The sequence below is a fragment of the Felis catus genome, chromosome C2, assembly GCF_018350175.1.
Source record: "Felis catus isolate Fca126 chromosome C2, F.catus_Fca126_mat1.0, whole genome shotgun sequence".
Taxonomy (NCBI): Eukaryota; Metazoa; Chordata; class Mammalia; order Carnivora; family Felidae; genus Felis; species Felis catus.
In genome coordinates, this window is record NC_058376.1 from 57,809,912 (window position 1) to 57,833,600 (window position 23,689).

General features: G+C 43.7%; 2 long non-coding RNA genes across 2 annotated transcripts in view; one reads left to right on the forward strand and one right to left on the reverse strand.

The window, feature by feature from the left end:
* Positions 1 to 7,266: 7,266 nt before the first annotated feature.
* The window catches only part of LOC111562216, a 196,615-nt gene continuing 180,192 nt past the window's right edge, over positions 7,267 to 23,689 (forward strand). Inside the window, exon 1 of the long non-coding RNA XR_002745262.2 lies at positions 7,267 to 11,124. This is a non-coding gene — a long non-coding RNA (uncharacterized LOC111562216). The remainder of the gene's footprint in view (positions 11,125 to 23,689) is intronic.
* LOC111562217 lies at positions 22,663 to 23,281 on the reverse strand. The gene is made up of 2 exons (XR_002745263.2): positions 23,137 to 23,281; positions 22,663 to 22,989 (listed from the first exon to the last, which is right to left on the reverse strand). It is a non-coding gene; the product is annotated as an uncharacterized LOC111562217 (long non-coding RNA).

Below are 23,689 nucleotides of genomic sequence, written 5' to 3' on the forward strand. Positions count from 1 at the left end.
AACACATTATCTTGAGTTTCATTTAGGGTCTCCTCAAGAGCTCTCTCCTTGTTTTCTCGGATGACGTTCGTAGCCCCTTGCCACCTCCATCTGCCAGCCCCACAGCTGAGACCTCTCAAATCCCAACTGGTGGCAGGATCTGGGCTTGCTCCCAGGCCTTGCCTGGAGAATGTTTGGAGTTGGTACCTAGGCGTTGAGGATATTCTCATCCAGCCTCGCCTTGCATGTAAACTCTAGTAACCGGCCTCCTATTTGGATGTTGGGGTCCAAGGATCTGACCTCGCTTGTCCAGATCCTCAGATCATCCGGTGGGTCCCCGTTAGCCTTGCCGGTCTGTCCCCTAAGCCACAGGCAAGGGCCCAGGGGTCTGCCTTTGCTTGCTGCAACACCCTGATATAGCCTCACATTTGGGTAGACAACATATTTAGTTCTTCATGCCTTATCGAGATCAGGGACACCCACCAAGCATCACTCAAGGAACTGCTCAATGCCAAGTGCTGTCTGCTTGGGCGACTGCCAGCACCTCATCCTCCGGATGCATGCGCTGCCTTCCTGTGTGAACGTCTCTCCACTATCTGCCCCCACATGGGTAGGTCTGACCTGCTTCGTTTCTAGCACGCATCTTGATCTGACGCTCACTGCCATAAGAGGGTTGAATGATTTCTGTCCATCCCCGGGTCCACCCTAGGCTTTTCTCCCAATAGAAATATCCTCTGGACGACAAGCTATTAAACAGTGTGTGTTTCAACACTGTCAATCCTCAAAAACTCTTTTCCATCCTCCAGCACCTCCCTCCCCAGTGTCCAAAGCCCTCTTGCCGGCAGCTCGGATAGGCCCCCTGCTCCCAGCTTGAGAGCTGTCCCCTTCCTCAAACCTGCCCCCTTCGCCCTCCCCTTCTTTAAAACTTTTAAATTTTTCTAAATGTTTAGTTATTTATTTTTGAGAGAAAGAAAGAGAAAGAGGGAGAGCATGAGTGGGGGAGGGGCAGAGAGAGAGAGAGAGAGAGAGAGAGAGAGAATCCCAAGCAGGCACTGCACTGTCAACACAGAGCCTCACAGACCAGGGGGTGTCTCTTGAAACTCTACCCTGAAAACATTATAGTTCCCACCAGATGGTTCTCTTTATGATAGTTAAGGAAGGCTCTTTAGGTAGACCTACTATAGATGTTTTGAAGAAAATAAGCCATATACGCAATCACGCCTTTTTCCTAACAGAAAAGGAAACCTCTTAGAAACGATGAGACTTGAAACAACAATGAAGTGGCCGTTTTTCACTCCTTAGAGTGATGAGGAATTTTAAAATTATAATATTTAGTATTGAAAGCAGGATAAGAAAGTAATGCTTTTTTCATACACTGCTTCTAGCAACACAAACGAATGCATCTTTATAAAAAGAAACCCACACTCTCTGACGTGAGAATTTCCCATTTAGCACTCTGCCCTGTGGATATAGTAAAACAATCAGACAAAGATTTATGTATTGAGATTTTTATTATATTATTACTTAAAAGACCAAGTATTTGTAAACAATACAAAAACACATTAATTGGAAAAAGGTAATATATAATCATACATTTATACTATGGAACATTGCGCGTTCATTGAAATGTTTTCAAAGAATATTTTATTTATTTTTTTTAAAGCTTATTTATTTACTTCGAAAGAGAGAACGGGAGAAAGAGAGCAAGAGCATGAGTGGGGGAGGGGCAGAGAGGGGGAGAAGGAAAGACTCTTCAGCGGGCTCCATCTGATAAAGCATGAGGTGGTGACCTGAGCCAAGATCGAGAGTCCGATGCCTAACTGACTAAGCCACCCAGGTGACCCAAGAATATTTTAAATCAGAGGAAAATGCTAATGATATGTTGTTAAGTGAAGCAGTAAGATTGAAAATATTGTATCCTGTGATCTCCGTTATGTCACAAATGCTGTGGTATGGCGTGTGTGGTGTGATACAGACATATCACAAATTGTGTATGTGTGTATTGTATACATAAGGCTGGGTAAATACACTAAATGTTAACAGCGTTCCTTTATAGGATCACAAATGATTTTTATTTTATATTTATGTTTGTGTCTTTTCTCAAATTATCTATAATAAACAAACATGTATTACTTTTATAGTCTCAAGAACAGAATTAAGCGCACAAAGGGGGTTAGGCTTGAGTTCAAGGTAAACGTTAAAAAAAATTTTTCTTAATGTTTACTTATTTTTGAGAGAGAGAGAGCGCGTGAGCAGGAGAAGGGCAGAGAGAGGGAGACACAGAATCAGAAGCAGGCTCCAGGCTCTGAGCTGTCAGCACAGAGCCCGACGTGGGGCTCGAACTCATGAACCGAGACTCACAAACGGAGAGACCGTGACCTGAGCTGAAATCGGATGCTGAGCCACCCGGGCGCCCCAAGGTAAACATTTTTAGCGGCTGGAGCTGTGGATGCAGGGAGCACCTCTGTGTGGACAGGAGGGACGTCCACACAAAATAGTGCTTCTATCCGTGAGTTTTCCTGCTTCATCGCTGGAGAAATCACACGCTTTCGGCTTCTTGGCTTACGAGTATAACATATGTTCTCACGTTCAAGAGGAACATTCCATGGGTTGAGCATAACAATCATGATGGTGTAAAATTGTGTTTGTTGAGGGGCACCTGGGGGGCTCAGTGGGTTGAGTATCTGACTTGGCTCAGGTCATGATCTCACAGTTTGTATGAGCCCCGCAGCAGGCTCACTGCTGTCAGCGCAGAGCCTGCTTCAGATCTTCTGTTCCCTTCTCTCTGTGTCCCTTCCCCATGTGCGCTCTAAACATTAAACAAACAAGCAAACAGTTGGTTTTTTTTTTAATTTTTTTTTTTTCAACGTTTATTTATTTTTGGGACAGAGAGAGACAGAGCATGAACGGGAGAGGGGCAAAGAGAGAGAGAGACACAGAATCGGAAACAGGCTCCAGGCTCTGAGCCATCAGCCCAGAGCCTGACGCGGGGCTCGAACTCCCGGACCGCGAGATCGTGACCTGGCTGAAGTTGGACGCTTAACCGACTGCGCCACCCAGGCGCCCCCAAGCAAACAGTTTTAAAATTGTGTTTGTTGAGATAAACTCCACACAAGGAAGATGCTGGAACTCTAACTGATCGGCCACCTCTGACCACCGTGTCCCTGTGACTCTTGCCGGACATCCCCGGCAGGGAGTGCTGACCGGGCTCACTCACGCTGCTGGAACCCTGTCCCCGAAACGAACTTTGTTTGAGTGACTTCCTGGAGAAACTGCCCTTCTGTCTTCTGTTAGAGGAGGAGGCAAACGGACAGTGGAGCCAGCCGGGGAGCCAGGGGAGGAAACCTCAGACGCCTTCCTGGGCTGGGCCCACATGTGGTTTTGGTTTTTCGAGGCACAGGCAGCTGTGGTGGAAGCCAATGCTTCAGGACACCCCTTTTCTCCTGGTGCCACGGACTGGTTCCGGTGGGAAGGCCTTGCTGGTGGACATTTTGAACTCCTCGCCTTTTTGCCCCCACAGCTTCTGGGCAGGTGAAGGACGGCTCTGCCCCGACTCCTGCCCTCGTCTGAGCTCCGTAGCCGTCAGCAGCCCCTCTTCCCTTGGTGGCACAAAGTTTCCCGGCTCTGACTTATGCATTCCTTACTATAAAGGCTATATTTTCCTAACCTCAAACCCGAACATGTGGGGACAGGACACTTTTTCCCAATCTGCCTTGGAAAAGTCTTTTCAATATAGAAATTAGGTCATACGTAGTTATATTTAGCAAAATGCTTCTTTTGAGGAAAAACAAATGCACGAAACAGAACTGTCCCAGCATATCTGGCTCTTGTGGTCACTGTACTTCTGGCTGACTGTCCTGAGGAAACCCTGGAGCATCAGTGGGGTCTGCCCTCGGGCCCCCTCCCCACCCAGGTCAGGTGACTCCAACCTAAATGGGCAGCCATGGTTTCTTCTCTCTAATGCTGCTGCTCCTGGGAGAACTTTGGGCAGAATTACTTAGTCACCTCTGAACTAATAGGCTAGCAGTTTTCAGCCACTCCAAGCTTATTCCTAAAGGAGCTTTAGTGTTTACACTGCTAAGCTTTTGGCACAGTCTATGTATTTGATAAACAGTAAAAAAAAAAGAAAAGAAAGGAAAAATTACATCTGTCCTCTCCTATTTTTCAATGATAGTCTTCATTTTCTTCAAAGGTCAACTAAAGACAGAAACAATTTATCTCAAATTGCAAGTTATTTGCAGTGAATACCTGAACAGTCAGCTCTGATGGGGGCATAGGTGGGGAGCGAGAAACTTCAGGGAGCTTCTCACAGTCTCTAGAGCCACACGGGGTAGGTAAGCTCCGCCTCTGTGGAAGGTTAGCTTTACCACCAAGAACTTGCTCTTTAAACGGTGCTTCATGAGGAGCCCCCGGGGGGCTCAGTTGGTTAAGCATCTGACTTCAGCCCAGGTCATGATCTCGCGGTCTTGTGGGTTCGAGCCCCGCGTGGGGCTCTGTGCTGACAGCTCAGAGCCTGGAGCCTGCTTCGGATTCTGTTGTCTCCCTCTCTCTCTTTCTCTCTCTGTCCCTCCTCTGGTCACACTCTTTCTCTCTCTCTCTCTCGGAAATAAACATTAAAAAAACACTTTTTTTTAAAAAACTCTGTTTCATGAGTTCCAGGAGGGTTCAATGCCTCATAAATGTTGTATGTGACCCAGGACAGGAAATAGGATAAAAGCACAGGAATTTTTCTTAGGGAAGAAAGAGAAAAGTCTCCGGATGTTCTTTAAAAAAAATTTTTTTTAATGTTTATTTATTTTTGAGAGAGACAGAGACAGAATGTGAGTGGGTTAGGGGCAGAGAGAGAGGGAGACACAGAATCCGAAGCAGGCTCCAGGCTCTGAGCTGTCAGCACAGAGCCTGACACGGGGCTCGAACTCAAGATCCGTGCGATCATGACCGGAACCGACTGAGCCACCCAGGCACCCCGATCCAGATGTTCTTTTAAAGGCGGTTCCCCGTCTTGGCCCCCTTACTTCAGAAGATGGCGGAGCTGAATGAGATGAGCTCCTACCCCTGCCCCTCCCCCCATTGGCGGCTTATGCCCCCTTTGAACCTGTGGCTGGTCAGGACAACACGGAACTGTAACCACCACCTCAGGAGCTTGATGGTCGGGGACCAACACCTGTGCTTTGTGACACGGCTACAGAGAACACCCACGTGTCTAGCCTGAGGTAGCCATCTCCAAAACATGTGACCTTGTTCAAAGAGAAGCAGAGCCTAAGAGTATTCAGGAAGAGTGCAAATCCATAAACTCACTCAACGATACATGCCCAACAGTGCCACCTTTCTCTCTGCAAAGGACACCCCTGCTATTACTCTGGGTTGTAGAAGTTTTTCTTTAATATAATTAAATCTGCTGTTTCCTAAAAATGGAAAGCAAAACGGGAAGCTTTTTAAAAGCTATTGTGATAGAATGGCCTTGAAATGTATTAATGGACTCATCACTGAAGAAGAGAAGGGAGTAAGGATGTCTTAGTTCCATTTTTATTATGCATTTCTTTCCCATAGAGATTTAGATAAACTTGTCTTTGTCCCTAATCATCTCCAAGAGTGGAAAAGGATTTCCTCACAGAATTTTAAAGCAGGAAGGAACCCTAGAGAATGTCAAGCCTGAGGGTAGATTTAGCAGAAAAATCCCACCTTTTTTTCAGATATTCAAAAGAACCTTAGAGCCAGCTTCCTCTCCTGAGAGACGCTCATAAAGGTCATCGATTCCCTCATCTGAAGCATAATTTCACTTGATTTGGGGGGGGGGGGGTAGGAGCCAGATTTACTCAGGTATTTTTAATATAAAACAATGGGAAAAGAAATAGTTTCATTAAATGACTGATAAAAAAAAGGTTATTGGAAATAATGGATACAAGCCATGAAATGTGAGTTTCCAAACAACACATGGTAATAATACCAGTCAGAACCGACCCTTATCCATCACTTGCTGCATGCCAGGTGTTGCTCTGAGTGGTTCATACTTCTATGAACTCATTTAATCCTTACAAGGTAGGTATACTATCAGTATTCACACTGCACAGATGAGAATACTGCTGAAAGAGATGAAATAACTTGCCCCAAGTCACATGAATAGAAAGTGCTAGAGCTGGTATTTGTAGGTTGGCAGTTTGGCCTGAGGACCTACACTCTGAACCACTAAACACACTGTGCCTTGAATCAACGGTTGTTCCCGTTCAACGGTTCCCCACTCCGTTACTGAGAAAATCTCAGTGAGGGACTAGAACAAGCATTTACGGTGTGCCTACTGCATGCCAATTATTGGGCCAATTCTCACAACACCCCAAGGAGATCTGTTATCCGAGAAAATCTCAATCAAAGATCTGAGTGAGGGGCACCTGGGTGGCTCGGTTGGTTAAGCGTCTGACTTTGGCTCAGGTCATGACCTCACGGTTCGTGAGTTCGAGCCCCGCATTGGCGTCTGCACAGTGGGCTCAGAGCCCACTTCGGATCCTCTGTCCCCCTCTCTCTGCCCCTGCCCCATGCACTCTTTCTCAAAAATAAATGGACATTAGGGAAAGAAAAGAAACATCTGAACGAGCATTTATCCTGAAACTGTGTGCTAGTTATTGGATCAACTCTCAGAAAACTCTCAGGTAGTTTTCCTGATGTCAAATGAAGGACTAGATTCAGAGAGTGAGGTTCAGAGAGGTGTAGTTAATTTGCTCCAGTCACAGCCGGTCGAGAAAGAGAGCAGGTATCTGGACATGTATTTGTTTGATCTCAAATTTGTATTTATCCCACCATCCTGCACTAAGAAGTACAGGCAAATAAGTAATCTGATACCTGAACTTGTTCTGTGGTCTAGAATTTTAGTTTTCTTTCTTTCTTTTTTTTTTTTTTTAATTTTTTTTTCAACGTTTATTTTTTTTTTTTATTTTTGGGACAGAGAGAGACAGAGCATGAACGGGGGAGGGCAAAGAGAGAGCGAGACACAGAATCGGAAACAGGCTCCAGGCTCTGAGCCATCAGCCCAGAGCCCGACACGGGGCTCGAACTCACGGACCGCGAGATCGTGACCTGGCTGAAGTCGGACGCTTAACCGACTGCGCCACCCAGGCGCCCCAGTTTTCTTTTTTTTTTAGTGTTTATTTATTTTTGAGACAGAGAGAGAGACAGAGCATGAGCAGGGGAGGAGCAGAGAGAGAGGGAGACAGAATCAGAAGCAGGCTCCAGGTTCTGAGCTGGCAGCACAGAGCCCTTGTGGGGCTTGAATTCATGAACCCGTGAGATCATGACCTGAGCCGAAGTCAGATGACCAACCAACGGAGCCACCCAGGCGCCCCATAGAGTTTTAATTTAAAAATATATACAGTTATTAAATTTTCCACACGAGATCTTTATTGAACAATTACAATGGCCAGTTAACATTAATGACTCTATTTTGACCTAATATCTTAAAACACCTTTGCTTTGAAAGCGAAAGCATGAAAAAGAGCTGAAAGGAGAAATGATGTAATTAGCATTTTCAGGACAATACCTGTTTGAGTCATTCAACCAGGTGCACCGGCGATGTGCATATAATTGTATGTCCAATCTAACTTGAAGGACCTTCTAGAAAGAGAGGTAGGTGTCAGAAATAGAGACCAGAGCTGCTGTGTGAAATCAGCCATTTGCCATTCTACTCTGATTAGGGCTTCTTGCTTGACCAGTAATGAGTAGAAACTGAATTACAGACTTTGGCCTTTTCTGCGGGCTCCCGTTATGCCAAAAAGCAGCTGATTTATCCGTGAGATCTGTGTACTAAATGAAATGGCCCAGATAAACAGATGGCCTGGCCACGGTGGTATTTCACAGCAACATGTGCTTGTTTGAATAACATGGTCATAAACCTTTCACTCTGGGTCTAAAATTAAATTGTGGCTTTTGGATCTTACCTGGGGCTACTCAACAGAAAGCAGATTCAAATGTCAAATTTATGGCTTGGTTTCCTCAGTAAGTTCTACATAATTTTCTACATTCATTTGTAAGAAGAACTTAAAACGTGTATCTTTCGAGTGTGTGTGTGTTGGGGGACATTGTACCTACAGATCCAAACCCGACAATTCTGATTTTCGACAAAACCAATTACTGCGTAGGGTTTTTGTTTTGTTTTGTTTTGCCTTATCAAATGAAAAATATGCTTCGCTGCCATTCTGAACCTGAAGTTTTACATTCTGACACAATAGCCCGCCAAGACTCTGGGATCCACTCTGCTATAATATAGTGACTGATTGTCTCTGTATCTTAAAAAAGTAGGGAAAGAAGCACTCTGTTTCTATAGCATTCTGCTCTAAATGCTAATCTGATGTGGTATCTATGACTCTTAACATCAGTCCTCACAGGAGAGCCAAGGATGATGTTGGTGGTGTGGATACTTCCCCTTATCAATGGTGAAATAGCATGAATTGAGAGAGGAAACAGCAAAGCAGTTCAGGACCATTTTCTTCTCATCGCTCAGATGTACAAAGAATAAATAAGACTGACGTTTTTGCTTTGTTAAAATCATGAATTATTATTTGAGATAGTCTAATAAACCTCATCCTATTCTTTGTGTTTATCCAGCCGCTACCCCCAAGAATAAAAGAAATTGCCATTATTGTTAGAATAGTGAATTGGTATTATGGAGATTATGTTCCCTTCTCTCTTTACTATTATAATTTTTAATAACATTTATTTTGAGGTAATTATAAATTCACATGCAGTTGAAAGAAACAATATAGAGGGTTTTCTGTGTACCCTTCACCTAGTTTCTCCCAGCAGTAAAATCTTGAAACAACTATAGTACAATGTCACAAACAAGAAATTAACATTGATATAATTCGGGCCTTATTCAGATTCCAGTTCGAAATGTACTCGTTTTTTGTGCATGCACCTGTGTTTATGCATTTAATTCTATGCAGTTTTGTCACACGTGTAGATTCATGTGACCGACACCACAGTCAAGATACAAAACAATTCTGTCATGAGGATCCCTTGTACTATTCTTTTGTGGCCATAGCCTCCTCCCTCCGTTGTCCTCTCCCTAACCCCTTCTAACCACTAATCTGTTCTCCATCCTTCTACACATGTCATTTCAAGAATTCTATATAAATGGAATCATACAGTATGTAACCTTTTGAGATTGGCTTTTTAACTCAGAATAATCCCCCTGAGATCTATCCAAGTTGTAGTTCATAACATAAATGTACCACGGTTTATTTAGTCATTCACTCCATTCAAGGCTAAACGGTCAAAAAACCTGTGCTTTTTCTCCCCCCAATTTTGGCCTATTACAAATATGAACATCTGTGTATAGGTTTGGGGGGGGAACGTAAGTTTCATTTCTCTGGGATAAATGCCCAGGAGTGCAATTGTTGAATTTTATGGTAAACGCTTATTTAGTTTTATAAGAAACTTCGCTACTCGTTTCTAGATTGGCTGCACTATTTTATATTCCCAGCAGCAACACATTAGATTGTTCCGTAACAATAAAATCACGTTCCACACACCTTTGAGAGCCCAGGCCAATTCAAGTTCTCCGTGACATCTCTCCCTCATCATTTCCGGCTATGCTTACCCCTCTCTTACATCTTGTAATATTTTGAACCATTCACTAATATTGGTAGACTTTCAATATTTAAATATTTCTTATTTTAAAGCCTCCCCATTCTAACTACACTGTAAACTCGCCAAGCCCTAGGATCATTATTTTCCCTTGCTATTCCCCCTGCTGAGTCTGACACAATAATTAGTAATCAGAAAATAGGTGTTGAATGATTAAAGTTGAATACATAAGAAGTAATAGGAGTCAATTAAATGTGTTGTAGTTTTCAAAAAATTTACCAACTTTCTCTTTATCAGACTTAGCTAAATTCTAGAACCATGGTTATTAAGCGAATTGCTACAGATACAGCACACTTAAATGTGTGACTATTCTATTTTGTTCCCCAAATAATCTTGATACCTTTTCTAGGAAGATGTTACACCATTAGTGAAATAGCAAAATATTATATCAATTTTTGCTTAAAGTGGTTTAAATTACGTCTTTTCTCCAGGTGTTTCTTACCTCGTCATCCTAGCATTAGTTCACAGAAGAGCAATGATGTGTTGGTAAATGTTTAATGACCAGCTCTCCGGAAGGAAAAAGAAAATGCCCTCGGGTGTAGCTTTTGCCACTGAGTAAATACTCTGACCGAGGCCAATTTCAAGCTACCATTTTGATGTCACTGAACACGATTTAGGGAGAGATGCCTACAGGAAGATCCAGTGAGCCAGTATGAACTAGCCCCAGCATTCCAGTGCTAGGGGTATATTAAATGCAACTAATGGAAAATGTTCTACAATATATATCAACGTTCAAATGCGTCACATGCACTCAAACAATGAGACTTTTTAAATGGTTTCAGTCTCCAAAATCTCTTTGCTCACCAGCAACCGCTAGTGTTTAATGCTTTCCCAGAAGTAGCCCGTTCTACCCGCCCCCACCCCCCAGCTGATTTCTATTCATCCCTTTTGTCTGTGCTCAGAGGCCTTTTTCTTAGTTCCCACTGACCACTCCCTCTCCCTCACACAACCAGCTTAACACCCGACCACATATCATAATTTCTCATCACGGTTTTACTTTGCCTTCAGGGTACCATGCACGATTTATGGATATATATTTTTGTTTCTATAATGTCTGAAACCCTCACTAAACTAGATACCACAGGAAGGCTGGGACTGTGTCCCCAGCAGCACCATGAATGAATGGGTGGGTCCGTTGCCTTGACTGAGAATTCCTGCTCAGCAATACCTCACAGGTTTCACCTCCTTCTGCCCTGGGGTGGCCCCTCCTCTGCTCTAGGCCCATAACTCTTCAGTGGTTAAGATGTAACAGAGCAAAAGAAGCTATTGTGTTTCCAGCCATTTGCATCTGTTGAAGAAGGTCATTGAATGGACGTGACCGCAGGTTGACCCTCAACTCCAGAGCTGGTCTGGGGCAATCGGAGGCTCCTCCCCTGGCCCATCCATGGAGTCCTCGTTCTGCAGATTCTGCCCCCCAGTTCCAAAGCCGGAGCCATTTTCAGGGATACAGACGTGAGAGAGCAAAGCGCTGCTGAGACAACCTGGACGAGCGAGACGCTTGACTGAAGCCAGGTAAGGCCTCGATGCAAACTTTTAAGTTTCTGGCAGGCGGCGGGTGTGGACACCTACCCGTCCTGCGGCTTCTCGAGACAAGCTTCACGTGTAAGTTCCCTGGCTTATTAAACCCGCCACCTGCCAGCGTGGAGTGGCTGCGTCTCTCCTTGTCTCTCCTTTCCTCCCCCATGCACAGGGTCAGTTTCACATGTCACCACGGGAAGCTCCGGAGTTCCAGAACCAACACCGACAAAACGCTCTTCGCAATCACCATTGGTTGGGGTGGGGCAGGTTCTTTCATTCACGTTTCATTCCATCTTATAATGAAATGTTGTTCTTTAATTAACATTTGCCAACTTTTTCCTTCTCCTCTGTTGTTTTTCCTGTCCTTACCATAAAGTCACCTCCTGTTCAGCGGGTCTGTTCGGCTCTGCAGATGAGGCCCCCGCCACTCATCTTTATTTAACAATCAGGCTATGCTTGTTTTAGCATTATAGAAGTAAAGGAACATTAACTGGTGTTTGTTTCTTTTTGCATCACTCACAGAAGTTGCAAAACTGGAAAGAAAGATTTTCTTTGTTCTTTGTTTTCTCTCTTCCTACACTTGAACAAGACAATCCCTGAAAGCATTTAAAAAAATACTGCATGCTCTATTATTATCTGGGACCTAGAACAGTGCCTGCTACACAGTAGGTACTCCGTAGGCATATACTGAATGAGTGAATTTATTTCTGAATCATTTTCATAAATAAGGAGAGTATGCAGTCCATTCTAGAAAGAAACCCCGAGGACAGATGTTTTATACAAGAATGATACTTAGCTATTTTGAAAAGAAAAACAATCTGTTAATAGAAATAACTGTAAAAATTAGCAACCAAACCTGAAGTTGAAATAAGTGTTAACAGAAGATAAGTCCGTATATTATGGGATCGATCTTGTTTCTGTCCTAAAACATCTTTCAGACTATGAGTGTTGAAAGTGCCAAGTTCCTGAATTAAAAGCTAGTAGATTTTTACTTCAATGATAATGTTTTACATTCATGTGACGCTGGCTGTGTCTTATGTTGTCACAGTTGATTATTATTCAAACTAATTGGAGAATTTCCTGTGCTTAAAGTCAGGCTATGTGCTACTGAATACAAAAGGAATAAAGATACTATGTCAGATATGTTAGTTAACTTCCAAGATCCATTTCTCCTCCTTTCTTAGAAATAAAGGGCACTAATTTTGAGCTGGGCACACAGCTAAGAATCTATTTTCCTCAGGAAACTTGCAGCTCAGTGTGAATGAGACTAAGTTTTTGCAACAAGTTCTAAGTGATGAGGTGGATAGTTCCTCCCTTAAAGAGGGAAGACATGCTCTTCTTTATCCCTCCTTACATCCTAATGACTGCAGTGCATTTGTGATGGCTGGAGCTTTAGCAATCATTTTAGACTATGAGGAAAAAAGCCACAACCATGTCCATCTTCTCCCTCAGTGTGTTTTCAACACTTAGCACGAGACATCGTATATAGTAGATATACAATATATATTGAATAAATGAATAAATATGATTTCTTTGATCATATTCTCTTCCCCTGTTTTCTTCTTGGAGAAGCTTTGGACAACTATATTCTAAGAAAGTAGTTATAATAGTAAGCGTATTAACATTTCACGTTTGCAGAGTCCTATGCCACGCCCTAAACCATCTCCAGCCATTTATACAATTAACTAGTTTTATAAATTTCCACAAATAATGAGTTTAAAAGTTACACAAGTAAATTTACACAGTTAACTAACCATTTACACAAATAAGTAGTTAATAGAATTATTCTGAAGTTGCCATTGTAATTCTTGGGAGAGTCACTGAATGTAAAGCTTCATCATAGCATAAGGAACTCATGCAAGAGAATTTATATCAGCAGATTGATACCAGGTAAAAGATACACGAAGCAAGGACTGGATTGTTACCAGCCTCCAACAATTCCAATCAGCTAAGCTGGGGAAAGGAAGCAGGGGACCTAAGGAGATACTGAGTATGACCAGAACTGGAAGGTAAAGCAAGATTAATCTCAAGAGAGCCCTGAGGTCTGCATGGGAAGGTGATTTAGGATGGGGTTATGGGTCTGGGACTGTTGCCTATGTAGCTTTTACCCCTAGAGTTCTTACAGGTGCATTCAGTCACTGGTAATTCCTGTGACTTCATGACTAACTTAAACGTTCATTTTGGTAGTAGCCATTCTGATTGTCATTACGTTATTGCCTTAAGGTCCAAACTATATTAAAGCTTTTGAGAACAGATATCAATACATTACGTTACTGTTCAGTGTATTTCCCAGTGATCATTCAGAACATTCTAAACTCACAAACTTTCACCATTCCTTAATAAATTGCTCAGGCAAACTAACATTAGTGTAGTTTCAAAAAGATTTCAAGGCAGTCTTTATACGGAAGAGTCGTGTATTGTTCCTACCTTAATGGTTTGAAGGATAATGCTCAGCAACATCCAATAAAATCTTTTGAAATATTATGCACCCCCAGTCTTATTGCATCCCAGATGGATGCATTGCCTAATATTTATAAAGATGGATGCTTTGGTATGTGTTTAATGGTGGTATTTTTTGCAGTAACTAAGGCCGAAATTCCAGGAGAAGAAATTCGGTGCTGCAAATATTTACTATAGTACTGGCACATAAACCAAGAGCTATTAGACTTTAATGCTTTTTTCCCTAAACTTTTTATAGCCTTTCATTTTTAATCGTTGCCAATCTGCTGATTTTATTTTAAATAGATACTTCAAGACTGTGCTTTGTCAAAACAGACAGATGTATCATTAAATTCCCTCCCAAATTACACATTAGGCAATGTCTTTGTTTCATGTGCTACCGAGGTATTTGAATTTGTTATAATCTGGAGTAAAGAGGAAGCCGGAAAGCTGATTTGCAGAGTGAAACGCTCTATAATTTAGAATTGATCTGATTGCATATGGCTTCGTGAAATGCCATTTGGCCCAAATGGGGGTGGTCGTGGCTCTGTGTGCTCATTCTTGCACGTCCTTCTAGCACAGTTCTATTGGGAGAGGCTAGAAGTCTCTGGCATTGCTTTTCCTGTTAATGAGTCATCTCTTTAAAGAAAGGGGTGAGGGATAATTTGGGTAATTCTCCAATATTCCTTATCAGTTGGGGAACTTCCTGTTACTACTGCTGAAATGAGTGATCACAAACTTAGTGGCTTAAAACAATACAAATTTAATATTTTACGGTTCTGGAGGTCAAAGTCTGAAATGGGTCTTACAAGGCTACAATTAACGTGTCCGAAGGGGTGCGGTCCCTCTGGAGGCTTTAGGGAAGAATCTGCTTCCTTGCCTTTTTCAGTTGCTAAAGGCTGCCTGCATTCCTTTGCTTGGGGGCCCTTCCTCCATCTTCAAAGGCAGCAGTGTGGCATCTGGAAACTGTCTTTTACTGTCACCTTCCTGTCTCCATCTTTCACCTCTAAGAACCCATGTGATTACATTGAACCCACTAAGAAAATACAGAATAATTTCCCCATTGCAACATCCTTTTTAAAAAACACTTACTGGGGCGCCTGGGTGGCGCAGTCGGTTAAACGTCCGACTTCAGCCAGGTCACGATCTCGCGGTCCGTGAGTTCGAGCCCCGCGTCAGGCTCTGGGCTGATGGCTCGGAGCCTGGAGCCTGTTTCCGATTCTGTGTCTCCCTCTCTCTCTGCCCCTCCCCCGTTCATGCTCTGTCTCTCTGTGTCCCAAAAATAAATAAACGTTGAAAAAAAAATTAAAAAAAAAAAACTAAAAAAAAACCCAAACACTTATTTATTTTAAGAGAGAGCAGGCAGAGAGAGAGAGGGAGAGAGAGAGACTCCCAAGCAGGCTCTGCGCCATCAGCACAGAGCCTAATGTGGGGCTCAAACCCACAAACCCCGAGTTCATGACCTGAACTGAAACCAAGATCTGGAAGCTTAACTGATTAAGCCACCCAGGGACAACCCCCCCCCCCACACCCCCCCCCACCCCGATTGCAAGATCCTTAACTTGATCACATCTGCAAAGTCCCTTCGGCCTTGTAAGGTTACAATTTCACAGGTTCCAGGGATTAGGACATGGACATCTTTGGGAGGGACATTATTCTGCCTTCTACAGAGTACTTACTGAATGCATATTAAGCCACTTCTGTGTTTAAGACCCTTTTGTAAGTGTGAAAACCCTTGATAGATTTCCTCTCAGCCTGGACAGCTCTGGGAGAAAAGCCATCTTTTTACCAAATAAGTCTCAGTACTGCTGTTAGTAAATGAGAAGAAATAGAGATTATCTTGGGAAGAGAAGCCTGTCTTCCAATAAGGGAAGCATCTAAGAAAGTTAGCTCTCTATAAGAACTAGATGCATATCTTTGTCCATTGCAACCCTGCGCCGCACCCCCCCCCCCCCCCCGCCTGATTCCATGACACATAGGATAGCGATGCCACAATACGGTCTTCAGTGACCTTTTGTTTTCTCATCCTATAAAGAAAATTCAAATCCCCCGTTTCAGAATCAGGAGAGAAAAACATTTAAAGAAAGCACATCTGATATACCATACTTACATTTGCATTATGTTTCAACTGGGTCAGAGACTGTGGTTAAAAAGACCATTTGAAATCCTCAGAAAAGGCATCTCTGGATGGGAAAATATGAAAACTAGCTTTGGAGGCCCTCATATTAGGGATGATGGAGAAATTTCCATCAACTCTGCTAGCTGCCATGTTTGTGAGCGGTGTGGTCTCCTGAGTTGTGTGAAATGGCCGTGCCTCAGAGTAAGCCCAGGTACTGAGAAGAATGTAGTTGATTTGAATGATAGAAAGAGGACAGAAGAAGAAAGGCAAGCCCTGCATTTTATGTACAGCCTGTCATTGGCGAGGCCTGTGCATCGTCATTAGTAAGCCTTACTAAATCCTGAAAATGTTCTCTTTGCTTCTGAAACTGTCCCTACTTTGGAGACTAAATGTTCTTTCTGTTCCTTTGACTGCCTCTAGGGTACATTTAAACTTTCTTTTACTACCTGAAGTTTGTCATGTGTTGGCCGCTTTGGTTTTTGCTGAGCTCAGTGATACCCCACTGGGTTCTGGAGGCCCCTCCATCAATTGCTTACTGGAGCTCCCTTGTGGCCACTGAATTAGGTTTTCTCTTTACCCACCAGGAAGAGATAGAGACATTTTTTTTTTTCAACGTTTATTTATTTTTGGGACAGAGAGAGACAGAGCATGAACGGGGGAGGGGCAGAGAGAGAGGGAGACACAGAATCGGAAACAGGCTCCAGGCTCTGAGCCATCAGCCCAGAGCCTGACGCGGGGCTCAAACTCACAGACTGCGAGATCGTGACCTGGCTGAAGTCGGACGCTCAACCGACTGCGCCACCCAGGCGCCCCAAAGACATTTTAACATCTCTTCCAAGTTCTTTGGACCCCTGAAGAAGGATCTGTGCAGGTTTTCCTGTGTGTTTCCCTCATCAGAGTCATTTTGACTTCCTCTCTGGCGACAAGTCCTGGCACCTGATGCCAACGTGTTTTGCAGACAGTGGGAGATGTTCTACTCTTAAGGTAGTTTTGTCTTTGCTTTTTCTTTTCTCCTGTCAAGGTAACAAAAAGGAATGGGTGTTTATTTCCAGAGGCTCTTTTTCCCAATGTAAAGTGTTAATCATTACTAGTCAAGACTCTTTTAGTTTAGTTTTTCTATTCTTCCAAACTTCGTTTATTGAGGATCTACTATATATAAGGGATACATTTATACATATTCATAAGGATTCTACATCTGAGTCCAAAGAATAAGCAGCATGAACACACAGAAAAGAGAGAACATATTTCCTTCTGAGATTCTAGGCCTGGGTTTATTATGATGTCACCAACAGAGTGTGACCTTGAGCAAATCCCGTCCTGTCTCAGGAACTCTGTTCCGCCACTGGGAAAGAGACTGGCACTGGCTGATCTCCAAGGTCACTCCAGCCCTGGGTTCAAATGAGCATAAGTCCAGGCATGTAGCTCTCCAGGCCTGCCCTGTTTCAACAAGTGATGGAAAAATCTTAGGAAAGATGGGATAGAAAGATTGCTTCTAAAGGGTGTACGCTTTATGGGAAATACGCCCTTTATGTCTACAAGATAAAAAACTTTCCCCTCACAGTGTATTTCAGGAATCAGAGATGAAATCTGTTACGTAAAAGGAGTATGGTAGCAATGTTTAGAAAATTAACCAACTTTTTTAAAAATTGAAAATGTAACACAAACTCACTGTCAAAAATTTAGAAAATAAAAAGCAAAGGCAGAGGGATAACATTCAGCAGTAATCCCAGTGTTCAGAGATATCCACTGTTAACATTTTAGTGTGCTTCCTTAGAGTCTTATAGTTCCTTATATATCCCCCTGCAATTTATATGTTGAAGCCTAACCCCAGTGTGATGGTATTAAGAGGTGACATCTTTGGAGGTGATTAAGTCATGAGGGTGGAGCCCTCATGAATGGGATTAGTGCCCTTAAAAAAGACACCCAGAGAGCTCCCCCACCCCTTCCACCATACAAGGAGACAGTTACGACCAGATTCTGAATCTACTGGTACCTGAATCTTGAACTTCCCAGTCTGAACTGTGAGAAATAAATTTCTATTGCTTATAAGCCACCCAGTCTGTGGTATTCCATTACAGCAAACCTAATGGACTAAGTTAAGTCCCAACTAAAATTGGGAATACTTTCCGTATGTTTTTTCCCCCATAATAGTGTATTGTCAATAATTATAAAATGATATGTAATTTTGGAAACTAATAACATAAAGAAGAAAAAAACAGTTACCTTAATCTTCACATTAATTCTTAGACTCTGATGTGTGGCTCCTGCGTGGATCAGTTGGGTGAGCATCCGACTCTTGGTTTCAGCTCAGGTCATGATCCCAGGGTCGTGAGATCGACCCCCATGGCAGGCTCTGTGCTGAGTGTGGAGCCTGCTTAAGATTCTCTCTCTCTCTGCCTCTGCCCCCTCCCCTGCTCTCTCTCTCTCTCTCTAAAATAAAAAAAAAAATTGGGGCACCTGCATGGCTCAGTCAGTTAAGCATCCAACTTTGGCTCAGGTCGTGATCTCATGGTTCAGGAGTTTGAGCCCAGTGTCGGGCTCTGTACTGACAACTTAGAGCCTGGAGCCTGCTTTGGATTCTGTGTCGCTCTGCCCCTCCCCCACTCACACTCTGTCTCTCAAAAGTGAATAAACGTTACAAAAATAATACAAAAATTAAACATCTAATTCTTAGATACTAGGAAGTGTTTGGTCTCTTTCCCACCTTGTGCTTCATCCTTGATTCTTCTCAAAGATCTCATTTGAGACTCAGCACTGTTTTCAGGCAGCATTGTTTCTTCAGACAGGCGTGACATTCTCCTCTTTAAGCACAGGTAAAACAGTATGTGGTTCCTGCCCTGTGGACACTTCCCATGGCTGGCGCGGTGATTAACCTGGCATCAATTATACTAAATGCTGTTTAAGGAAGGAGGACGTGCAACCGAGAAATGAAACCATTAGCACTAAATTAAGGCCACTGTGTAACTGTCCAGGCACCTTTTAGACACCAACGTGCTTTATTCTCTGTCTTTGTGCTCGACATAGAGATTTGGTGAATTCATCCAAGTTAAGCTGAGTTGGTCTGGGAGATATTTGAACAGACATCTGCACCAGGACTACCTTTCCTTCCAAGAGAATTTTCTGTTACTTTGTGCTAAGTTACTTTGGCACTGGGTGTCAGCCGTGCTGTTCAGGGTTTGTAGACAATTCTCCCCCTAAAAAATCCCCACGTGTGTGATGCTCACTATCTGTTATTAAGCTGTTATTATCTGTTATTATCTGTTATTAAGCTGATGCATGCATGCATCACGTGCATGTGTGCCTGAATGGGTGTACTTGAGTGTGTGCCTGTGTTTGCACGTGAAAGTTCACATTTTTAAGTACATCAGCCTATTATTACAAGTTATAAATAGTATAGAAAGAATTTATATATATATATATATATATATATATATATATATATATACACACACATATATATATATGGATTTGAAGTCAGAATGCATTGTAGCTGACATGTGCAGCAATCTTGTTAACTGTGGTTATCGTCTTATATAGGTTTTCCTGTATCACACAATTTACAATAACCCCCTATCTACTAAGATGTATTGAGGGCCCACCATGTGTCAGACATTCTGCTAGGCTTTGGGGCTACAGCAGGGAAGAAACAGACAAACGCTGCTCTCCCAGAATCGATGCTCTAGTGGAGAAAAGTAAAAAAAAAAAAAAAAAAAAAAAAAAAAAGATATTGATTACTGCTGGGGAGAGACAAGGCAGGGGGATAGGACATGCATATGAATGCTGGTAGGTGTTGGTGGGGAAGGGTTTGAGGGTGGGTTGTTTTTTTTTAACGTTTATTTATTTTTGAGAGACAGAGAGAGCATGAGCAAGGGAGGGGCAGAGAGCAAGGGAGACACAGGATCCGAAGCAGGCTCCAGGCTCTGAGCTGTCAACATAGGGCCTGATGTGGGGCTCAAACTCATGAACCATGAGATCATGACCTGAGCTGAAGTTGGGGATTTAACCAACTGAGCCACCCAGGTGTGCCCAGGGTGTTTTTTTTTTTTAATTTATTTTAATTTTTTTAAGGTTTATTTATTTTGAGAGAGCGAGCACAGGGGAGGGGCAGAGAGAGAGAGGGAGAGAATCCCAAGCAGGCTCTGTGCTGTCAGTGTGGAGCCTGACGTGGGGCTTGATCTCACAAACCATGAGATTATGATCTGAGCTAAAATCAAGAGTCAGACGCTTAAACAACTGAGCCACCCTGGTGCCCCAGAGGGTGGGTATTTTAAATAGTGACCACATGTATGACAAATCATGTTCACCACAGATGTGAGTGATAAGGAGGCTTGTGAATGGGGACCTACAGCCTGTGAGGAAGGAAGTCATGCAGCTTCCTGGAGGAAGAGTGACAGAGGCAGAGGGATCCACACGTGCAAGTCCCCAAGGGTGATACACCCCAGATGTACTCGAGGAAGAGCAAGGAGGCTAGTATGGCTAGTCCAGGAGAAGTGAGGGGGAAATGGTAACAAGTGAGATCAGAGACGAGTCAGGGGGTTTGTTAAACTTCTCTAACATTTCTTCTAGATGCTGTGTGCGTATCATCTCACTCATACTTTGACCCAGTATACTTTGACTTTTGGAAGAAATTGTACAAGAGAAATTCCAGCCAAATGGACTGGTGATTATTTGTTCTCTTGTTTTGGTAATCTGGGTGGGTATATTAGTGGATGACGTTTCCATTGCTGCGTAACAAATCACCACACATTTGGTGGCTTGAAACAATGCCCGTTTATCATCTAAAATTTCTGTGGGTCAGAAGTTGGATCCTCTCCTCAGGGTCTCACAAACCAAAATCAAGAGATGGACTGGTCTGTATTCTTGTCTGGAGGCTCTGGAGAGAAATCTGCATCCAAGCTGGTGTGGGTGGTTGCCAAATTTAGTTCCTTACAGTTAGTTGGAGGACTGTCTTTGTTTCCTTGCTGTCAATCAAGACCTACTCTCAGTGTTTACAGTTCCCTGCAGTTCCCAGTCACAAGGCGCCCTCTGTCTTCAAAGCCTGCAAAAGAGAACCTCCCTTTCGCAGTTCCAGTCTCTTATGCCAAGAAGGGCCCAGTTCTGTTTAAGGGTTCATCTGATTAGGTCAGGCCCACCAAGGGTGATCTCTCTACTTGGAGTCAACTGATTAGGGAAATTAATTACATCTGCAAAATCTCTTCATAGCAGCACCTAGATTGATGTTTGACTGAATTACTGGCAGAAGGTGTATATACACTGGGAGCCAGGAATCCTGGGGGTCCGCTTAGATTTCTGCCTACCATAGCGGGAAAACCTATAGCTAGAGTGCACTGTATGTAGGAAGGGAATGTGTATGACAAACTTAGACCTAAATCCAAATGTACATTGGAAATGGGTGAAGAGGGAAAGTTGAAAAGGTGGGGAGTTTTAACAGTGGTAGCTTTGTGGGGAGTTTTGGGGTGTTTTTGTTTTTAGTATATTTATTTATTTGTTTTTTAGAGAAAGAGTGGGGGAGAGGAGCAAAGAGGGAGAGAGAGAATCTCAAGCAGGCTCCATACTCAGTGCAGAGTCCGACTCAGGGCTTGATCTCACGACCCTGGGACCATGACCTGAGCAGAAATCAAGATTCAGATGCTTAATTGACTGAGCCATTCAGGTGCCTCCGAGTGGTAACTTTGAATCACCACTGGTGGAGGTGTGAGAAATGAGAGGAGGAAACTTGCATTTGTTGGATACGATTGTGGATTGGATTTGGATTGGATTTGGATTTGGACTGCGGATTGGATTGTTGGATTGGAAAGCGTGAGCGTTGGTATGAATAAGGAGGGTAAAAACAGTAAGGGGAAAACTTCTTCAGAGGAAGATGGACGGTCAAGGGGTGCGGGACACAGAATTATGAGTAGCTGAATGGTGGCTTTCATCCTCAGGGCCAGGAGAAGTAGAGCCAATCAGGAAAGTGAAGTTCTAAGAATACCATCTGGGAAGAGGTATGCCAGGATGCCAGCCTAGGCCTTTCCATAGCCCCATGTAGGCCCACCAACCCAGTGTTACTCAGAGTGTGGCCTGCAAATCCCAGCATCAGTGCCAGCTGATGAAGACATGAAGACATGAAGACGTGAAGAATCTCGGGTCCCACCGCAGACCTCCAGAACCAATATCTGCATTTTAACAGGATTCCCAGGTGACTCATACCTGCATTAAAGTCTGAGAAGCATTGCTCTACCCAGCTGCTCCTAAGGAGGAAACCTATTGTGTAGGCTCCTCAATCATCTGACAAAAGGTTTGCACTCGGGGAAATCCCTGGTAAACCAGGACGGTTGGTCACCCAGGCTTCTATCATCCAAGGCACAGTGTTACGATTATACACACCTGCTCGATGGCACCTCTGTGGCCCTGTGCCATTCCCTCCAGAGCTCCACTGTCACCCCAGGATTATATCATTCCTACAGTGGCTTCTCACAACAGGTGGGCTGGAGACAGGAACGTAAGACCCTCTGGGATGAAAAGACTTCTTACAGATCTCCACCCAGAGTGCTACCATTGCCATCGCAGACTCATGGAGGGCATGTCAGACGTGAGAACTCAGGAGGCAGGACTCAATCTGCCCAAGTCGATCGAGCAGAAAGGTTGTCCCTGAGAAGCCGAACACTGGGAGGGATGTCCCCTGGGAACCGGCCAGATGGGAAGGAGCCATCCATCTTGTGAGCTGCTGCTCTAACTCTTCAGAAATAATGGGTCTGTCCAGCGGGATGTGACTAAATGGCTTGAAGTTATAGCTGAGTGCCAACCGAGGGCCTGTCCCCGCTAAACAGAGCTGCCAACAGCCTCCACACAGAACCGCCCAACAAGATGAATGGCCAGCCCACTTTGGAACCTCACCACAGCTTGCCCCCCTCTCCTGGATGACAGGCCAGACATCTGGTATGTTGGGATGCTATAAAAACAGTTACAAATGAATGAGGGTGGACCACGGCTGGGAACTGAGGAAGTGTTATCCAGTATTCAGTATTTTCTCCCGTAAGCCTCACACCCACTCTAGGGCAGGAGCGTATTTCACGGACGGGGAACCTAGGGTTCAGGAAGGAAAACCACTCGGAGAGTGAGTCGCAGTCCCAGTAGTCTTCCCTGGCTCTTTCTGACTCCAAATCTACATTCTCAACATGGCTCTCCTCTGACTTTATCTTGGCCATCCTCTCCCCACTGCAGAAACAACGTGCACAGGACACATCCTCCAGCAGAGGGGACATCTGGAGGCATCACATCTGACAGCATAGCCCAGCGCACCGAACCCCCAAAGTTGTTCTCTGTTAGAGGAAACAATGAATAGGAAATGTGTTAAAATTTTTGAAACACCTATAATTATCTATGTTTTGAATTATGTGAGGGCATGCTAGGTTTAACAAATACCAGGATGACAATAAGCAATTTATAATATATAAGGGTTTGCTTACACTTATTATATTCGTTTATCTTTGCAACCGCTTTGTGGTGTTCATGGAAGAGGTATTGTTTTCCTTTATGGGACAAAGGAAACTGAGGCTGAAAAGTGAAACTGGGCTTCGCCGAAGTCATACAGCTAGGATGTGGTCACAAGCACAACCGCCTGCATTCTGACTGCACGTTCTGTGTTCTTTCTGTGACACCACAGTACAGCCGCGCGTGGCGGTGTGTTCAGTTCATGGCTCCTCGTCAGGGAGGAAAGTAAACTAGGGTCCATGATAGTTGGCATAACTCATGACAGACCCGAGTGATGAATTCTCTACAAATGGCAGCATTTAGTGATCATAAGGTGTGTCCACATAAATCATCTAATACACAGAAAATACACGTACTGTTTGTATGTATGTGAGATACTTAGGGCAGTACTGAAGCCGCTAGACACGGGTGGCTTCTGGGCATGTGAAACGTGGCAAGCCCGTGGGCGCCTGGATGGCTCAGTCGGTTAAGCATCCGACTTCGTCTGGGCTCAGGACACGATCTCACAGTTCATGAGATGGAGCCCCA